This window comes from Phyllobates terribilis, unplaced genomic scaffold (genome assembly GCF_046119375.1).
Source record: "Phyllobates terribilis strain yellow unplaced genomic scaffold, ASM4611937v1 Scaffold_2__4_contigs__length_985480577, whole genome shotgun sequence".
Taxonomy (NCBI): Eukaryota; Metazoa; Chordata; class Amphibia; order Anura; family Dendrobatidae; genus Phyllobates; species Phyllobates terribilis.
In genome coordinates this window covers 335,387,127-335,404,238 of record NW_027362762.1, presented here as the reverse complement: position 1 = coordinate 335,404,238, position 17,112 = coordinate 335,387,127, and the positions used below count along the sequence as shown (strand labels likewise).

The 17,112-nt window shown below is 44.9% G+C and overlaps 1 protein-coding gene across 1 annotated transcript in view; it reads left to right on the top strand.

The window, feature by feature from the left end:
* The first annotated feature begins 15,834 nt into the window (after window positions 1–15,834).
* GABRA5 (gamma-aminobutyric acid type A receptor subunit alpha5) overlaps window positions 15,835–17,112 on the top strand; it is a 425,627-nt gene continuing 424,349 nt past the window's right edge. The window contains exon 1 of the mRNA XM_073664538.1: window positions 15,835–16,457. The gene's annotated coding sequence lies outside the window, so the exon portion shown is untranslated. The remainder of the gene's footprint in view (window positions 16,458–17,112) is intronic.

Genomic DNA, 17,112 nt, shown 5'->3' with positions numbered 1-17,112 from the left:
CCTCCTCCATGCTTCACGGTGGGAACCAGGCATGTAGAGTCCATCCGTTCACCTATTCTGCGTGGCACAAAGACACGGTGGTTGGAACCAAAGATCTAAAATTTGGACTCATCAGACCAAAGCACAGATTTCCACTGGTCTAATGTCCATTCCTTGTGTTCTTTAGCCCAAACAAGTCTCTTCTGCTTGTTGCCTGTCCTTAGCAGTGGTTTCCTAGCAGCTATTTTACCATGAAGGCCTGCTGCACAAAGTCTCCTCTTAACAGTTGTTGAAGAGATGTGTCTGCTGCTAGAACTCTGTGTGGCATTGACCTGGTCTCTAATCTGAGCTGCTGTTAACCTGCGAATTCAGAGGCTGATGACTCTGATAAACTTACCCTCAGAAGCAGAGGTGACTCTTGGTCTTCCTTTCCTGGGGCGGTCCTCATGTAAGCCAGTTTCTTTGTAGCGCTTAATGGGTTTTGCAACTGCACTTGGGTACACTTTCAAAGTTTGCCCAATTTTTCGCTCTGACTGACCTTCATTTCTTAAAGTAATGATGGCCACTCATTTTTCTTTACTTAGCTGCTTCTTTCTTGCCATAATACAAATTCTAACAGTCTATTCAGTAGGACTATCAGCTGTGTATCCACGTGACTTCTGCACAACACAACTGATGGCCCCAACCCCATTTATAAGGCAAGATATCCTACTTATTAAACCTGACAGGGCACACTTGTGAAGTGAAAACCATTTCCGGTGACTACCTCTTGAAGCTCATCAAGAGAATGCCAAGAGTGTGCAAAGCAGTCATCAAAGCAAAAGGTGGCTACTTTGAAGAACCTAGAATATAAGACATATTTTCAGTTGTTTCACACTTTTTTGTTAAGTATATAATTCCACATGTGTTAATTCATAGTTTTGATGCCTTCAGTGTGAATGTACAATTTTCAAAGTCATGAAAATACAGAAAAATCTTTAAATGAGAAGGTGTGTCCAAACTTTTGGTCTGTACTGTATGTGTGTGTGTATGTGCTCGGTATATACATGCATGTGTGCTATGTGTGTGTATATATGTGTGTAACATACAGTGTTTGTGTCTAGTGATGAGCGAGTATGTTTGGATAACCCTTTCGGCGAGTATGCTCGGGCGAGTATCTTCAGCGTACTCGGTGATATGTTTGAAGCACTCCCGTGTGCGTGATTTGCGACTATTAGATAGCTTTAATATATGTGAGAAATGCTTGTTTCTTAAGCATTCCTCACATGTATTAAAGCTGTCAAACAATCGCAAATCATGCACACGGGAGTGATTCAAACATATCACCGAGTATGCTGAAGATACTCGGTACTCGCCCGAGCATACTCGCCGAAAGGGTTAACCGAACATACTCGCTCATCACTATTTGTGTCACATACTGTGTGTGACAACACAGCATTTGATCTTAATTCTGCCAGATGTATATTTTCAGTAGGCCAGGAGACATAGACTATTGTTCATATGAGTCTGAATGTTGACTCTTAAATTGATGATTGTGAAATGTTGAATGGCTGTTGTTTACCTTTTATATCAGCTCCTACAGGTGATTGTGTTGCTATCTTTGGAGGACAGAGACGCAGGGTCATTAAACAATTACTAATTTGTTAATATGTTGATTATCCATTGTATGTACTTGTTGACATACAAAACAGTTAAAGATAAACTATGCTGCTTGATTAAATAATCAAACAATGAGCGTCAATCTCATCCCACCTTCCCCCTCACCTGTGGATGAATGCTTGAACCACACATGTGGGTATAAAAAAGGATCTCTATCCTTCTGCCAGGAGACTCCACAGAACAGCAGCCAGGACCCCATCAAGAGGGATACAGATTTGAGACTCTACAGAACAGCAGCCAGGACACCATGGCTCCATCAAGAGGGATACAGATTTGACATTCTACAGGATGACAGCCTAAGGGACCACGGCCCTAGCTGAAAGAATACAGATCATTGACCATCACTGAACCCATGGAGACGTTTGGGGAATCCAGTTTGGGACCTTCCGGTCACTTGGCCCCATGGTGACGTTTGGGGAAGCTAGGTTGAGATCCTCTGGACACCTGGTGCCATGAAGATATTTGAGGACATCAAGTTGGGACCCTCCAGTCACTTGGTCACGTACTCAAACAATGAGAATTAATCTAATCCCACCTTCCCCCTGACCTGTGGATGCTGGCATGAACCACAGATATGGGTATAAAAAGGGATCTCTATCCTTCAGAAAGGAGACTCCAGAGCACAGCAGCAAGGACACTATGGCTGTATCAAGAAAGACACAGGATGCCAGCCTAAGGGCCCACGGCCCTAGCTGGAAGAATACATATCTGCTCCATTGACTATCACTGAATTCATGGAGACATTTGAAGGAGCCAGGTTGGGACCTTCGGGTCACCTGGCCCCATGGAGATGTTTGGGGAAGCCAGGTTGGGACCCTCTGGTCACCTGGTGCCATGGAGATGTTCGGAGAAGCCAGGCTGGGACCCTCTTGTCACCTGGTCACATACCTCAATGACTGTCAGCTACCTAAGCTTGTTGTCACCTCCTCTCTGTGGGTACCCACCAAAAGCGGGCTTCCATTGGTGGGGTTAGTCAGCCCTTAAAGCCCTAAAGTCGCAGCTGCTCTAAGCCTGGCGAGTCAGCAGAAGGGTGAGACTCTATAATTTGCACCATCTTGGGTATTTGCTGGGAGCGTTCTATATGTTTATTGTCTGTTGGTGGTTCAATAAAGTATTTCCACATTGCTTTACTCAAACCCTATGTTGTCTGTGTAGTATTATGCCCACAGTAAAGGAGAGGAGGTGTTCAGTGGGATGAGCCCTGGTCTCAGGCAAATGGACGAGAGCACCCACTGACCCCCGTGGGTCCACATTGTGTGTATTTAGCATCCATTTATAAATCCCGGCTGCACAGACAAGAGTTCATAGATGTAAACATGTTGGCAATCGCACAATGAATGCGCAAAATGTTGCTCATTCATTTGGTGATTGGATTGCTTATTGAGGAACAAAAATCATTGTTCTCAGCAGCACATCGCCTGGTGTAAACTGCAGATGTTCTGCTGATAACATGGTACTTTATGGTGACAAGTTGACCTACTAGTGATCGTTCTGCCACCATCATTCTTTGTCACCGTATGTAAAGGAAACAAGCACCGAATGACTTCAATATTGTCGATCACATTCGTTTAATGGTCTGAACTTGGCACATGTGACTGCAATCTAAATGTTTAACTGTGATGGTGCTGTTTATTAGCATTTAGGGCCCTACTTTAAACTTTTGCCTAGGGCCCCACTTTGTCTAAAACCAGCCTTGCCTTTACTGTGGTATTCCTTGTGCTTAAATTGGTGTCTGGACTGATCTCTACATGGGTTAGATCTCACATTTAAAAGCTCAGGCTAGAGGTTTTTTTGCTCCTCTGCAGAGCTGGCCTTAACTTTGTGCGACCTGTGCAGTGACACAAAGTGGCCCCGTACAGTCACAGAAGGTTTCCCACCTTCACCTGTGCTTCTTGTTCACTCTCCTGTCAGTTTGGCAGTCAGAAATAGAAATGGAGAAAGGGCACTGTACTGCCAGGCTAAGACCAATCAGTAAGGAAACAACCTGCACACAGAAAATACAGATTGCACTGAGGAATCTAGTAATTCTTATTTACACTCTTCCACCATCTCCAGGTATACATTGTGCCCCAGTCTGGGATGAATAGGAGTAGAAAAACTGCTGCTGCTACTGGGGAAGGTCGATTTAGAGCTACTTTTAGAGTGAATGAAGTGAGAAGGGCGCAATGCTGCTGCTAGTGGAGAAGTGATGTGAAGCTGGGAAATAATGCTACCAGTGGAGGAAAAAATTCACTTGGGGTGGCACACGCTAGTCATCGAAGACTTTAATGAGGCCTAGTAGTAATCTTTGAAAGACTCAAGTCCATTTCCAGAGATCTTGTTGTTCCTTTGTCCATGGTGTACAACATAATCAAGAAGTTTACAACCCATGGCATTTTAGCTAATCTCCCTGGACATGGAGGGCAGAGAAAAATTGATGAAAGAATGCAACAAATAGTCTGGAAGGCGGATAAGCAGCCCCAATTAAATTCCAAAGAAATTCAAGCTGTCCTGCAGGCCCAGAGTACAACATCAGTGTCAGCGCGAACTGTCCGTCAACATTTGAATGAAATGAAACGCTATGGCAGAAGACCCAGGTAGACCCCACTGCTGACACAGAGACCTAAAAAAACCTGACTTCAGTTTGCCAAAATGTACGTGAGTAAGCCAAAATCCTTCTGGGAAAGCGTCTTGTGGACAGATGAGACCAAGATAGAGCTATTTGGAAAAACACATCATTCTACTGTTTACCAAAAATGTTATGAGGCCTGCAAAGAAAAGAACACAGTATATAGTACAGTAGTCAAATATGGTGGAGGTTAAAAGATGTTTTTAGGTTATTTTTGCTACCACTGGCACTATGTGACTTGACTAGAGATGAGCGGTGTTCGACTCGAACTGTTCGCCAATCTCAAATTCGAGCTGTTTTGGGCGGTGTTCGAGCCGTTCGACGAACCCGAATGATTTGCAAAAGATCCGGCTGTTCGAGGTTATGTTCGATAACTGTTCGTGCACCAAAATCGTAACTGGATTTTTTCACAGCAATACTGTTAATCAATGTTAATAGACAGTTTCAGTGTAGAGTGGGCGGGGGAAAGGGCAGGGGATGGATCTCTGCAGAAATAATGCCGATCTCCATTTTTTTTTTCTTTCCCGCATTTACAGTGGGGAGGTGCAGTCTGTCAGCCTATCGGCAGCGCACACACGCAGCGAAGTGCTTTTTTTTTCACACAAGCAAGGGCATGTGTCATTGGCTGTGTATGTCACATGTCCTTGCCCTATAAGACCCAGCCATTTTCCCCGTCGCCACCATTTTCTCACTGCTGCAGCTGAGTGTTAGACGGCACCACTGCTGCTGTGGGCGCTATACTTTGTAACTGTGTGAATTGCAAGCGAATTTGATCTTAACTAGACAGATAGGTTTAGGGAGTAGGGACTAGTTGGAATTGCAGCCCTTTTGAGGGCTAGGTTACAGCAGTTCCTAGCACTTTTTGCCAGGCAGGTCTGTGCCAGTGCTGTGCAAGTGTTTTTCACAGCATTTGGCTAAATCTAGCTAAGCCAATCCATTTGGGCCTCTAGCAATGTGTGTTAGTCAGTGGAGAAGCCTATCTGTGTTGCAATCTACACCACCTGTGTATGTAATACCAATTTTTTACTGCACCTAGCCCAGTAAATCCTTTTGGGCCTGTAGCATTGTCTGTTACTCATTGTAGTAGCCCATCTGTACCAAGCTACACCACCTTTGTATTTAATAACAATTTTTTGCTGCATCTAGCCCAGTAAATCCTTTTGGGCCAGTAGCAGTGTCTGTTACGCATTGTAGTAGCCCATCTGTACCAAGCTACACCACCTTTGTATTTAATAACAATTTTTTACTGCATCTAGCCCAGTAAATACTTTTGGGCCTGTAGCAGTGTCTGTTACTCATTGTAGTAGCCCATCTGTACCAAGCTACACCACCTTTGTATTTAATAACAATTTTTTACTGCACCTAGCCCAGTAAATACTTTTGGGCCTGTAGCAGTGTCTGTTACTCATTGTAGTAGCCCATCTGTACCAAGCTACATCACCTTTGCATTTAATAACAATTTTTACTGCATCTAGCCCAGTAAATCCTTTTGTACCTGTAGCAGTGTCTGTTACGCTTTGTAGTAGCCCATCTGTACCAAGCTACACCACCTTTGTATTTAATAACATTTTTTTACTGCATCTAGCCCAGTAAATCATTTTGGGCCTGTAGCAGTGTCTGTTACGCATTGTACTAGCCCATCTGTACCAAGCTACACCACCTTTGTATTTAATAACAATTTTTTACTGCATCTAGCCCAGTAAATCCTTTTGGGCATGTAGCAGTGTCTGTTACTCATTGTAGTAGCCCTTCTGTACCAAGCTACACCACCTTTGTATTTAACAACAATTTTTTACTGCATCTAGCCCAGTAAATCATTTTGGGCCTGTAGCAGTGTCTGTTACGCATTGTAGTAGCCCATCTGTTCCAAGCTACACCACCTTTGTATTTAATAACAATTTTTTACTGCATCTAGCCAAGTAAAACCTTTTGGGCATAGTAGCAGTGTCTGGTAGTCAGTGGAGTAGCCCATCTGTACCAAGCTACACCACCTTTGTATTTAATAACAATTTTTTACTGCATCTAGCCCAGTAAATCCTTTTGGGCCTGTAGCAGTGTCTATTACGCATTGTAGTAGCCCATCTGTACGGATATGCAGCGATACTAAATAACCAATGGTGCCTAAGCTTATGGCCTCCGTATTGTGCAGAACAAGTGCTGACAAAAAAACAGACACTCCTGGAACTCTTCCCAATAGTGGTAGCAATAGAAATATGGGGCACACGCATGGCTAACAAAAATATACGCTTCATAACAAAAAATACCAGCCTAGCGCACTGCATTAATAAGATGGCATCATCGTCTCTCCCAGTGCTAGGCCTACTACGCCGGCTAGCATTCCTGTGCCTAAAACACAATGTATGGGTCCGCGCTAGCCACGATGCTGAGGGTTCTAGCGCTGCTGCTAACGCTTTATCACAATTCAATTGGCAGATTTTCACAGAGCTCCTACCCAACGCCCGCCCATCGGGCAACAGTTGCCCACCCTCCCTATGGGATCTAGTGGCGAATAGTTGATGCCATTAATCAGAGCGTCAGTTGCCCCGTCGACGTGGCAAGCATACGGTAAGGCATGAGAAGAGTGTACACGACTAGTAGCAGGCAGATGGGTTGACTAATGTGAACAAGCCAGATTACAAGTCACCATAGAATTTCTCCACCAGCTAATGATGATGGGCATATCAGGGGCGTCAATGCAGCGGTGTCTGACCGGAGTAGCATTTCACGTCCAACTACTGAATCGGGGAGATGTGACAAAGAGATTCATCATCAGACAATCCATAAAAGGGTGGAAAAGGGGTCAGCCAAGTCAGGAGTGTAGACGTCCCGTCCCGTGTCACTAAAACTGATTTCTCACATCATATCCCTAACACCATTAAATGACACTCACAATTTGAAGCAACACTACTGTCTACTGCATTTGCGATCGCCTTCTTCGGGGCGCTATGCATATGCGAATTAGTCCCTCAATCCAAAATTACCACCAGTGGAGGCTTATTACACCAGGATGTAGTCATAGCCAATAATGCAATACATCTACGCATATGAAAATGGTTCCTGCGGGCAGGGGCACTTGGGTACTTCTACAACCCACAAACGGTACACTGAGTCAGGTATCAATAGTAAAAACATATATAACCATCAGATCACAAAGTAATTTCTTCCTATCACACATTGATGGAACGCCATTATCAAGATACCAGTTCCAAGCTATTTTTAATAAATGCCTAACATCGGCAGGGAACCACCCCAAAGATTATGGGACACACTCATTCCGCATAGGCGCGGCCACGGAAGCAGCAAGAGCAGGACTGTCAGAAATGGAAGTTCAGAGAATAGGGAGATGGCGATCCATGTGTTTGGCGAGATACATAAGACCGGACTTGTTATCCTAATGTGGTTTATTTCTTTTACAGGTGACGCTAAGCCAACAGTGTGGGTGATAGGCCACTCGTATATATATTGGGCAGAGAAAAGGGCGAAAGTCCGCCCAGGCGGGAGGAAATTAGAGTTTCATAACACATATTTCAACTGGAGAGGTATTAGAGGCCTGCAATGGCCACAGGTACTAATGGAGGTAATCAAGGTAGGGAGAGAGGCAAGAGGTCCGGTCATCTTAGTTATACAGGCCGGGGGAAACGACCTAGGTCATCACAAGAGCGCATAACTAATGGCAATAATGAAACTAGACACTGAGCGCTTCAGAGAATTTTTCACAAAACTAACTTTAGTATGGTCAGAGATTGTGCCGATACCGGTATTGCAAGGTGCGTGAGACATAAATATTCGGTATTGCAAGGTGCGGGTAATAAATATTCGGATGGCAAAATTTAGAAGAGACAGAGGCGGTGTAGTGATACGACACCGACAACTGGAAGGAGATAAAGCTGGCCTCATACGGCCCGATGTTGTTCACTTAATGGATATTGGACTGGACATATTCCTGTCAGGACTCCAGGACGGAGTGGAACAAGCGTTAAGAGTGATGGATGGGGGTCAGAGTCCTGCATACGAGTACGAAGGATCCTCCGTCGCCTGGAAATAGAAAGGACATGTTGGAGAGTTACACTTGTTGGCCAACTTGCCAGTGTGGAGACACAGGGCATGCTGCAACAAGCTGAATTATTTTAGAAATAAAATGCCTTTCTAATGGAATGAGTATAAAGAGTTAATAAAGCTGTGACCGATCCTCACCCATCCAGCTGTAAGAGTTACATTATTGTATTGTCAAGGAAAGGGGGGCGGTAGGGGGGCTGAGCGTCTGGGTTTGGTTGGGGGTCCCCACAGTCTGCCTAGGCTAGATGCAATTAAAAATTCTTATTAGCTACACAGGCGGTGTAGCTTGCTTCAGAGCTGGGCTACTACGCTGACTAGCAGACACTGAAGCTTTGGAGCAGACCTCTGAGTAAACTGCTCTTCCGACTCAACCATCTGTTTTACCCCAAGCCATAGTGTATGTAGTTTCTTACGTTTAAAAGGGCGGGGAGCGACCCAACCCACTTGGAATTGACGATGCCAACGTCACGTAAAACACAGCAAGGAGATTCCAAAAAGAGTCTCCATTTTTTCCAAAAATTGTGGCACAGACACCACTTAAGTGGCATCAATTGCCCCAGAGTTGCTTAAAACGGTTGGTGAGGTGATTTTACCAAATCCTCAAGCTTTTAGTCTCCCCAGGATGACACATGGGTAAAAAAATCCTTGCGGATCCATGACTTGTTTATCTTTATGAACGTGAGTCTGTCTAAATTCTCAGTGAACAGCCGCGTGTGTGTCAGCACACCACAAGCAGCACTGAACACACGTTCAGAGAGAACGCTGGCTGCAGGGCATGACAAGATCTTCAAGGCGTGAGTGGCGAGCTCTGGACATTTTTCCAGATTGGAAGCCCAAAATGAGCAAGGGTCCAGTGACACAGTCATGGCTTCAATGTTCACTTCGAGTTACTCCTTTACCATCCTCTCTAGGCACTATGTGTCAGACTTCTTGTCTCCTGTGGCCTTGCAAAGGATGGTCTAAAAAAGTGGTGAAACGATTCCACAAAATTGCTGTTACCAGCAGATACTGAGTTACTGTTACGGTTTGAGTGATGAAGACTCGACAGTCCCACAGTTGGCAAGTTAGAACTGTGAGATTCACTATGTGCACCACTGGTGTTTTGTGGAAAAGCACATGTAAGATTCTGCAACAGACTCTGCTGATACTCCTGCATGCGTGAATCCCTTTCTATGGCAGGAATTATTTTGGCAAATTTACTTTTGTACCGGGGATCTAAGAGTGTGGCAACCCAGCAGTCGGGATTACTTCGAATTCTGACAATCCGAGGGTCATGTTGCAGGTAGTGCAGCAAGAAGGCACTCATGTGTCTTGCGTATCCAGGAGGACCAAGTCCTTGTTGTGTTGGTAGCGAGGTAAGAATTATGCTTCCTTCCTCTGTCCTCTCCCCCCAACCTCGCACAACAGAAATGTGATCAAGGTCTCCCTCATCTGATGAGTCTTCCATGCCCATCGCCAGTTCGTCCTCCACTTCTTCCTCGGCTCCTGCACCTTCCTCAACAGTTTGGCTGCTACCATGCGCCCTGGTTAATCCCTCTCCCCCACCCTCCTATGCCAGCCGCCTTGGTGCTGCCGACCGTCTGGACCTTGGAGATGTTATCCCTTCAGCATACGACTCCTCCTCTACTTCCTCCACCTCCTCTTGTCCCACCACCTGACTCCGAATTCTGTTTAACGTGTGCTCCAGCATGTAAATCACCGGAATAGTCATGCTGATAATGGCATCGTCAGCACTAAACATCTTCGTCGCCATTTCAAAACTGTGCAGAAGGGTGCATAGGTCCCTGATCTGAGACCACTTCTGCAGCGTGATTTGCCCCACCTCTGGATCTCGTTGGCCCAGGCTATACGTCAGAACGTATTGCACCAGGACTTGTCGGTGCTGCCACAGTCGCTGCAACAAGTGCAGAGTTGAATTCCACCGTGTCAGCACATCGCATTTCAGCCGGTGAACTGGCAGGCCCAACGACTTCTGTAGAGATGTAAGTCGTTGAGCTGCGAGATGCGAATGGCGGATATGAGCACACAGCGACCATGCCCTCTGCAGAAAGCCATCTAGTCTGGGATAGTGGGCTAAAAATTGCTGGACAACCAGGTTCAACATGTGAGCCATACAAAGCATGTGTATGACATTGCCCCAGCGAAGGGCCGCACCCAGGTTTGCAGCATTGTTGCACATGGCCTTCCCTGGTTGCAGGTCCAGTGGAGACAACCATTCATGAAACTGGGTCTCCAGAGCTGACCACAACTCCTCAGCTGTGTGACTCACATTTCCCAGACATTTCAAAGTTAACACCGCCTGATGCCGTTGAGCCCTGCTGCCAGCATAGTAAGGAGGTGTGCAGGATTCCTTCTGCGCAGTTAGAAAGTGGGTGGCATTACCAGACAGGCTTTTGGTGCAGGAGGAGGACCGAGAGGAGGTTGAGGAGGCAGAAGCAGTGCAGGAACTTCTAGATAAAGAGGATTGACGCACAACTCGTGGGTACGGCAAGACTTGGACAGCAGCCCCTTGTCCTGCTGTCACCATAGTTACCCAGTGTCCAGTCAGCGACATGTAACGCCCCTGTCCATGCCTACTCGTCCAAGTGTCTGTGGTGAAGTGCACCCTGTCACACACAGAGTTTCTCAAAGAAGCGGTGATGTTGTGTGCGACATGCTGGTGTAGCGCAGGCATACCTTTCTTTGAGAAGTAGTGCCGACTGGGCATCTGGTACTGGGGCACTGCGACGGACATAAGGTCTCGAAAATCCTCTGTGTCCACCAGGCGGAAAGGCAGCATTTCTGTAGCCAACAGCTTGCAGATGGTAAAATTCAACCTCTTAGATTTGTCATGGCTAGGAGGAAATGGTCTTTTACTTGTCCACATCTGAGGGACCGAGTGCTGGCTGTTGTGCTTAGACGGGGTTTAGTAGGGTGTCCCTGGCAAACTGCCGGTCTGTGAGGAAGATGCAGTTGGAAAAGTTAGGTTGCCTTGATCCAAAGGTGGTGCTCTCGATGTCGGAGAGCGCTCAACACCAGCTGGTGTTTCCACTTCCAAATGAAATGATGACCTGCCAATCACACTGGCTGTTGCGGGTAAAGAGGTGGCAGGTCTGTGTCCAAAAACATGTGTGACTGCTGTCCCCCCAGTCACAGAGGATGAAGAGGCCGCAGATGCACAAGATGGGGCAGACGGTGGTTGCCCCGGTCCACTAGGCCGCATTGTAGCACAGTGAGCTTCTGGTTCATATCCATGTGACGGTTCATGCATGAAGTACTCAAACTATGGATTTTTTGACCTCTACTTAGCTTTTGGTGACAAATATTACAGATAACACGAGTTGGGTCATCCTTATCAATTTGAAAAAATGCCCAGGCTATGCAAGGCTTAGAGCCCATGCGACCTGAAGAGCCACCACGACTTGTGGTCAGAGGCAGAGTTGTGGTTGAGGATGCAGTTGTTGACGTGCTTCCAGTACTCCGTCTCTGTCCAGGAAGGCGCAACCTAACCTCGTCGTCAATAGCATCCTCCTCCACCTCCTCTGCTGACCTCATCGACTGGCTGACTGTGGGTTGACAGTAAGTGGGATCTCCAACCTCGTCATCATTACCCTGTGTGTTCTCACACCCGTCATCCTCAGAGCCAACCGCTTCCTGCCTTGACCGAAAAGTCAAGTTGTCGCTCCAGTCAGGTATTTGAGTCTCATCATCGTCTTCATCATTGTCTCCACCAACAGGAGTTACAGTTTGGGAGCGAGGGTCTACATTATGCTCAGAACCTTCTTCATCTGGTCCTGGTTCCGACTCATAAAGATTCTGGGCATCAGTGCAGATCATTTCCTCGCCTGGATTAACAGAAGCTCTGGAGCAGACCTCCGTTTCCCAGGCTATAGTGCAGACTCAACTGTGCAGACTCAACCATCTGTGTTACCCCATACTCAGACGGGCAGCTGGAGACTTGGGAGCTGTGAGGAAGCAAGTGCGATTGGGGTGACACCTCTGAGGACTGGAGTATTTGTGATGTTGAAGTTGAGGTGGAGGAGAGCCCACTTGAAGGAGCACTTGATATCCGTTGAAGCACCTGCTGTTTTTGTGCCTCATCTGGAATTTGTAGCGATGGGCATGTCCGTAAGAAAGGGATCGTATCACATTGTCTTCGAAAAGAAGTAGACATCTTAGTTTGGCTGGAAGATGGTCTTTCTTCTGCAGATGTTACTCCTCCCCCCACCGCGGGGGGGCTCAACCCACCAGCGGACAGGCACCAGTACTCCCTTACCTCCCTCGCCCTCTTTCCTTCTTCCGTTCTCCATCTAACCCCTCGGCTCTGTGGTGTCCGCTCTCCCTCCAGCTCTCTCCTTCTCACAGGTGGACTACCACGTGTATTCACACTGTGGTGAATCTTTTGGGCCCAGGCATAAGAAGTTGTCGAGGTAATGGATAATATGTGCCCCCTTAGAAATGTCGGTTACAACCCATTCGAGGAAGCAACAAAACGCCTCAAATAGCGAGCAGGATCTGGACCACCCCATGGGCAAACAGCGATCTATATAGTATGCTCCTTCCCAGAAGCAGCCCAATAGGTGAACACTATTCGGAGGCACAGGTAGTAAGTAACCGGAACGCCGCATCAATGTCTGTTTTGGCCATTAGGGTGACCCTTCCCAACTTCTTGATCCGCTTGATTGCCTTGTCAAAGGATGTACAGTATATACTACTGTACTTGGTTCTGCGTCGATGTTGTCGTTTACTGACCTGCCCTTGGATATGACAAATGGTGGATTAGTCTGAATGTATTGGGTTCAGTTTTTGGCACAACTCACAACGGGGATACCACTACGTCTTGTAAGGAAAGTGTTCTGAATGGAACCGCCATTCTACCTAAAGATATTTCTTTTTTTAATTTTCTTGTCACGACGTCTTTGTGTTGGTAGGCTGATTTTAGATTTTTACTCCAGCCTTTCCTGATTTTAGAAGGGCATGACATGCCTATATCTGAGTCTCCCCCTCCTTTTACTCCTCCACCTCTTTTCTTTTCGCATGACTATATGTACTTGTCACTTTTCCATGTGTTAGTGGTGTCTTCTGAGCAGTTTGTCAGCTTTTGGACACCTTTGAATGTGTTTTCTATGTGTTTCTATGTGTTTTTGTTTGCCTGCCATTGGTTTTAACGGTGTTCGACGAACCGAACCGAACCGAACCCGAACACTACGGGGGTGGCTCAACTCTAGTTACTACCAAATATTAAGTTGAGAGTGCCAACAATTTTGTCTGGCCCATTTTTTGGTTTTGTGCGAAATTATGTCCAATTTGCCTTTTTTCTGTTTTTTTTGTGTTGTTCCAATTCAAACAAAGGAAATAACCATGTATAACGAAACGTGTGTAATTGCAATAATTTTCTGGGAGAAATATTTCATTTTCAGGAACAATTTCAAGGCTGACAACACTTTCGGCCATGTCTGTATGTAGTGATAAGAAGCCTTTTTTGTTTTCTAAATTTCTGTGTATATTGTAGTTGTAGTTTTACCACTTGTGCTTATTAGCCCACATGGCCCCATAATGCCAACAGCTGTCGTTCTAGTATGGCTAATAATACAGTATGTCAATGATGAGATTAAATGGCTTGATGAAAGAACCATGTACCATAGTTTGATTTTCCGTATTGTTAATCCTGTTTTCAAATACTCTGTTGGTTTTCCATTTTCACACATCTGTATTATTCAGCTGGATGTTTTTTTTAAACTGTCCCTTTTGATATATTCCCTATTTCCTACAGCATGCAGTACACTTCATACTTGAACTGTTTTTACAAGCCCATTGTTACATACAGGACTATGTTAATGGCACGCTGAGTTAAATATGTTTCCAAGAAATGAAGAACTTGTGCCAACAATATATTTTCCAACATACACTGGTCAGCTAATAGAAAGACAATGCGTGGTATTCCAGATTACCTTTGTTAAGCAATGCGATAATAAATTGTGCATTTATAGTGTAATTGCTCCACCCACAGATGAGACAAAGAAATATCACAATTCTACAACTAGCTAGATTTCCTTGTGGAAACATACTGACCTCTATTGGTGCAAAATCAGATTGCAAAGTCAAGTTTCTTATTTCCGAAATGCTGACAAATTCCTGAATAGAAACAATTTCAAACCGGATGACTTAGGCCATGTTTCCATCTAGCATAATTGATCCACTGAGTTTATTTGTGCAAAAAGCAGAAACAGTTCAAGCAAAGTGGATTTGATTTCATGCAAACTCATGACAGCTATGTTTTTAAAAATGCTTTGGAAATGTACGTTTTTGGTGCTTTTTTCCCCTATGGGCTTGTAAGAAGAGCATGAAAAAAAAGCTTGTAAAAAACACTCTTGCGTTTTTACGTCCGGAATCCCAACAATTCAGCACCAAAAAAAAAAAGCATTGTGAATGCTACATCAAACCCGCATCAAAAATGCATAAAAAATAAAAAAGCATTAAAAAGCAACAAAAATGAAGTAATCAGAGCAAATTACTCTTGAGTATTTATCTATATATAATCTATCTCTCTATAGTCAAGGGCGGAGATATTATTGGTGCAACGTGTGCAGCCACACAGAAGTCAGGAGGGCCCATATCCACCTCCAAACCAGGTGGAATTGTACATTATGATGAGCTTTGGAATGCAAAGGGTCTATATACTGTTCTGGCACAAGGGACCACTTGTGTCTGTGTCTGCCAGTGCTTTAGTAGCTATCGATCTATCTATCTATCTATCTATCTATCTATCTATCTATCTATCTATCTATCTATCTCTATCTATTCATATATTTATCTGTCTATCTATCTATAGTAGTATCTATCTATCTATCCATCTATCAATCATTTATCTATTTATCTATAATTTATCTATCTATAGTCTCTAGCTATCATTTATCTATCTATAGTATTATCTATCTTTTATCTATAGTATGTATCTATCAATCTATTTATCTATCTATCTATCGTTTATCTATCTGTAGTATCTATCTAACTATCTTTCTTTTATCTATCTATAGTATCTAATTTATCTATCTAGCTATTATTTATCTATAATCTATCTATCTATCTATCTATCATTTATCTATCATGTATTATTTGTAGGTACACTGAATAAACAGACAAGACTTGTATATCAATTGTTTATTATGTCAATATTAATACAAATAATTGCTACTATTTGTACATAGCAGAGCAGTTCTCATCCAGAGATACTCACCATTTGCACAGTTAGCCATTATTCAGCACTGATAGTAATGTTACTGCAGAATCTACAAAGACTAAAGTATTCTGTGCTGGGCATCATACAGAGCACATACTGTAAGCCATCTATAGGTATCCAATAAAGCAGCTTGTTACACAGATGCAATCAAGGACACAGCTATAAATCTGGGAGAGCCTTGTACAGGGAGAATGATTCTCTTAAGGAAATGAGAAGCACAATCCAAATTTGGCAGCTGTATGAGATGACACATAGGATGCAAGGTGTAATGACAGAGACCCAGACACAAGGAGGAAAGAAGTAATATTCTATTCTGTTTCACACAATGGAAAGTCTCTCATTATATAGTGTGACCTGGTGCTCTCATTCCACCATGCTCAGAGTACTGGGTGATCGATCAGCATTCTGCTGTAACAGACACAGCAGCTGCAGCCAGGAATGGGGGAATAGATGACATTCACTTCGCAGAAGACCCTGGCACTTGTGCCCCTTGCCTAAGCAGGTGAAGTGGCTGCTTCCTGCAATGTGTTGGACACTCCATGCTCTGAACTTGTGGATTTCTCAGGGGACCTCATTATGAGGCTGGGTAGCTTCTATGATCCAGTTCTCTACAGAGATCCCACTAGTTACTGTGAGTGTATAGTCCATAGACTGAGAGAGGACAAGGACAGAGGGAAAGTAGAGGAGATATAGATCATAGCCAGAACACTTGTTCATTAATACAGGGACTGGGAAGCTGTTCATCCCTGAGGGAGGAGCTGAGCAATACCAGGACTGTAAGGGGCCACCAGCAGCAGCCAGCTTGCCTAGCACCTCTTCTGCTGAGGGACCACAGCCAAGGTGTGAGCCAGATCATGAGGTGATATGAAGGCTGGGAGATGAAGAACATCTGACATCACCTCAGGCCCCAATACAAGCGCAATCAGAGCTGACAAGGTAAGTCCTAGCCTTTATTTCAATCTGGGTACTTGCAATGCATGCAGTAACAATGACTGATGTCTGCAAGAGTAGAAGGATCACCTAGATTGTGATGTCTGCAATAAGTACCTGCTGAGGGACCAGTCTGAGAGGACAAGAAGGAAGAATCAGCAGGAGCTTTCCCTGCAGCACTGCACAAAGAAATGCTAGATAATGGCTAGGAGACTATAATAATTGCCCGGCTGATTGGCAGACATAGTGTAAAAGCAACAGTGCTCATAACAAGTGTCAGCACACAAGCTGCGAGCTGTGCAAAAGGACAAGCGAGGTCCTCAGAGTCTCAGGGTCTGCATGGTCAGATGTGGGATCTGCTAGTCTGCAGCTGACCTTTGTGTAACAGAAGCTGCAGCCCCCCTCATTCTGAGGAGAACACTGCGATGATGAGGAGAAGCTCTGTGCATGGAGAACGCTGGAGCACTGGTGGCACACGGCGATCTGCGACTTCTCTGCTCACTGACTCAGGGACTATTCCGGGATTTGGTGCAGTTTTTTGTGATATAGTAGATAGAATAAGCCACAGCTCTGTCCCAAAAACGGAGCAATGTAAACAGGCAGCTGGAGCTACATGCGGCTAATTGCATAGATCACAAGAAAGGTGGACGGTCCAGGACTA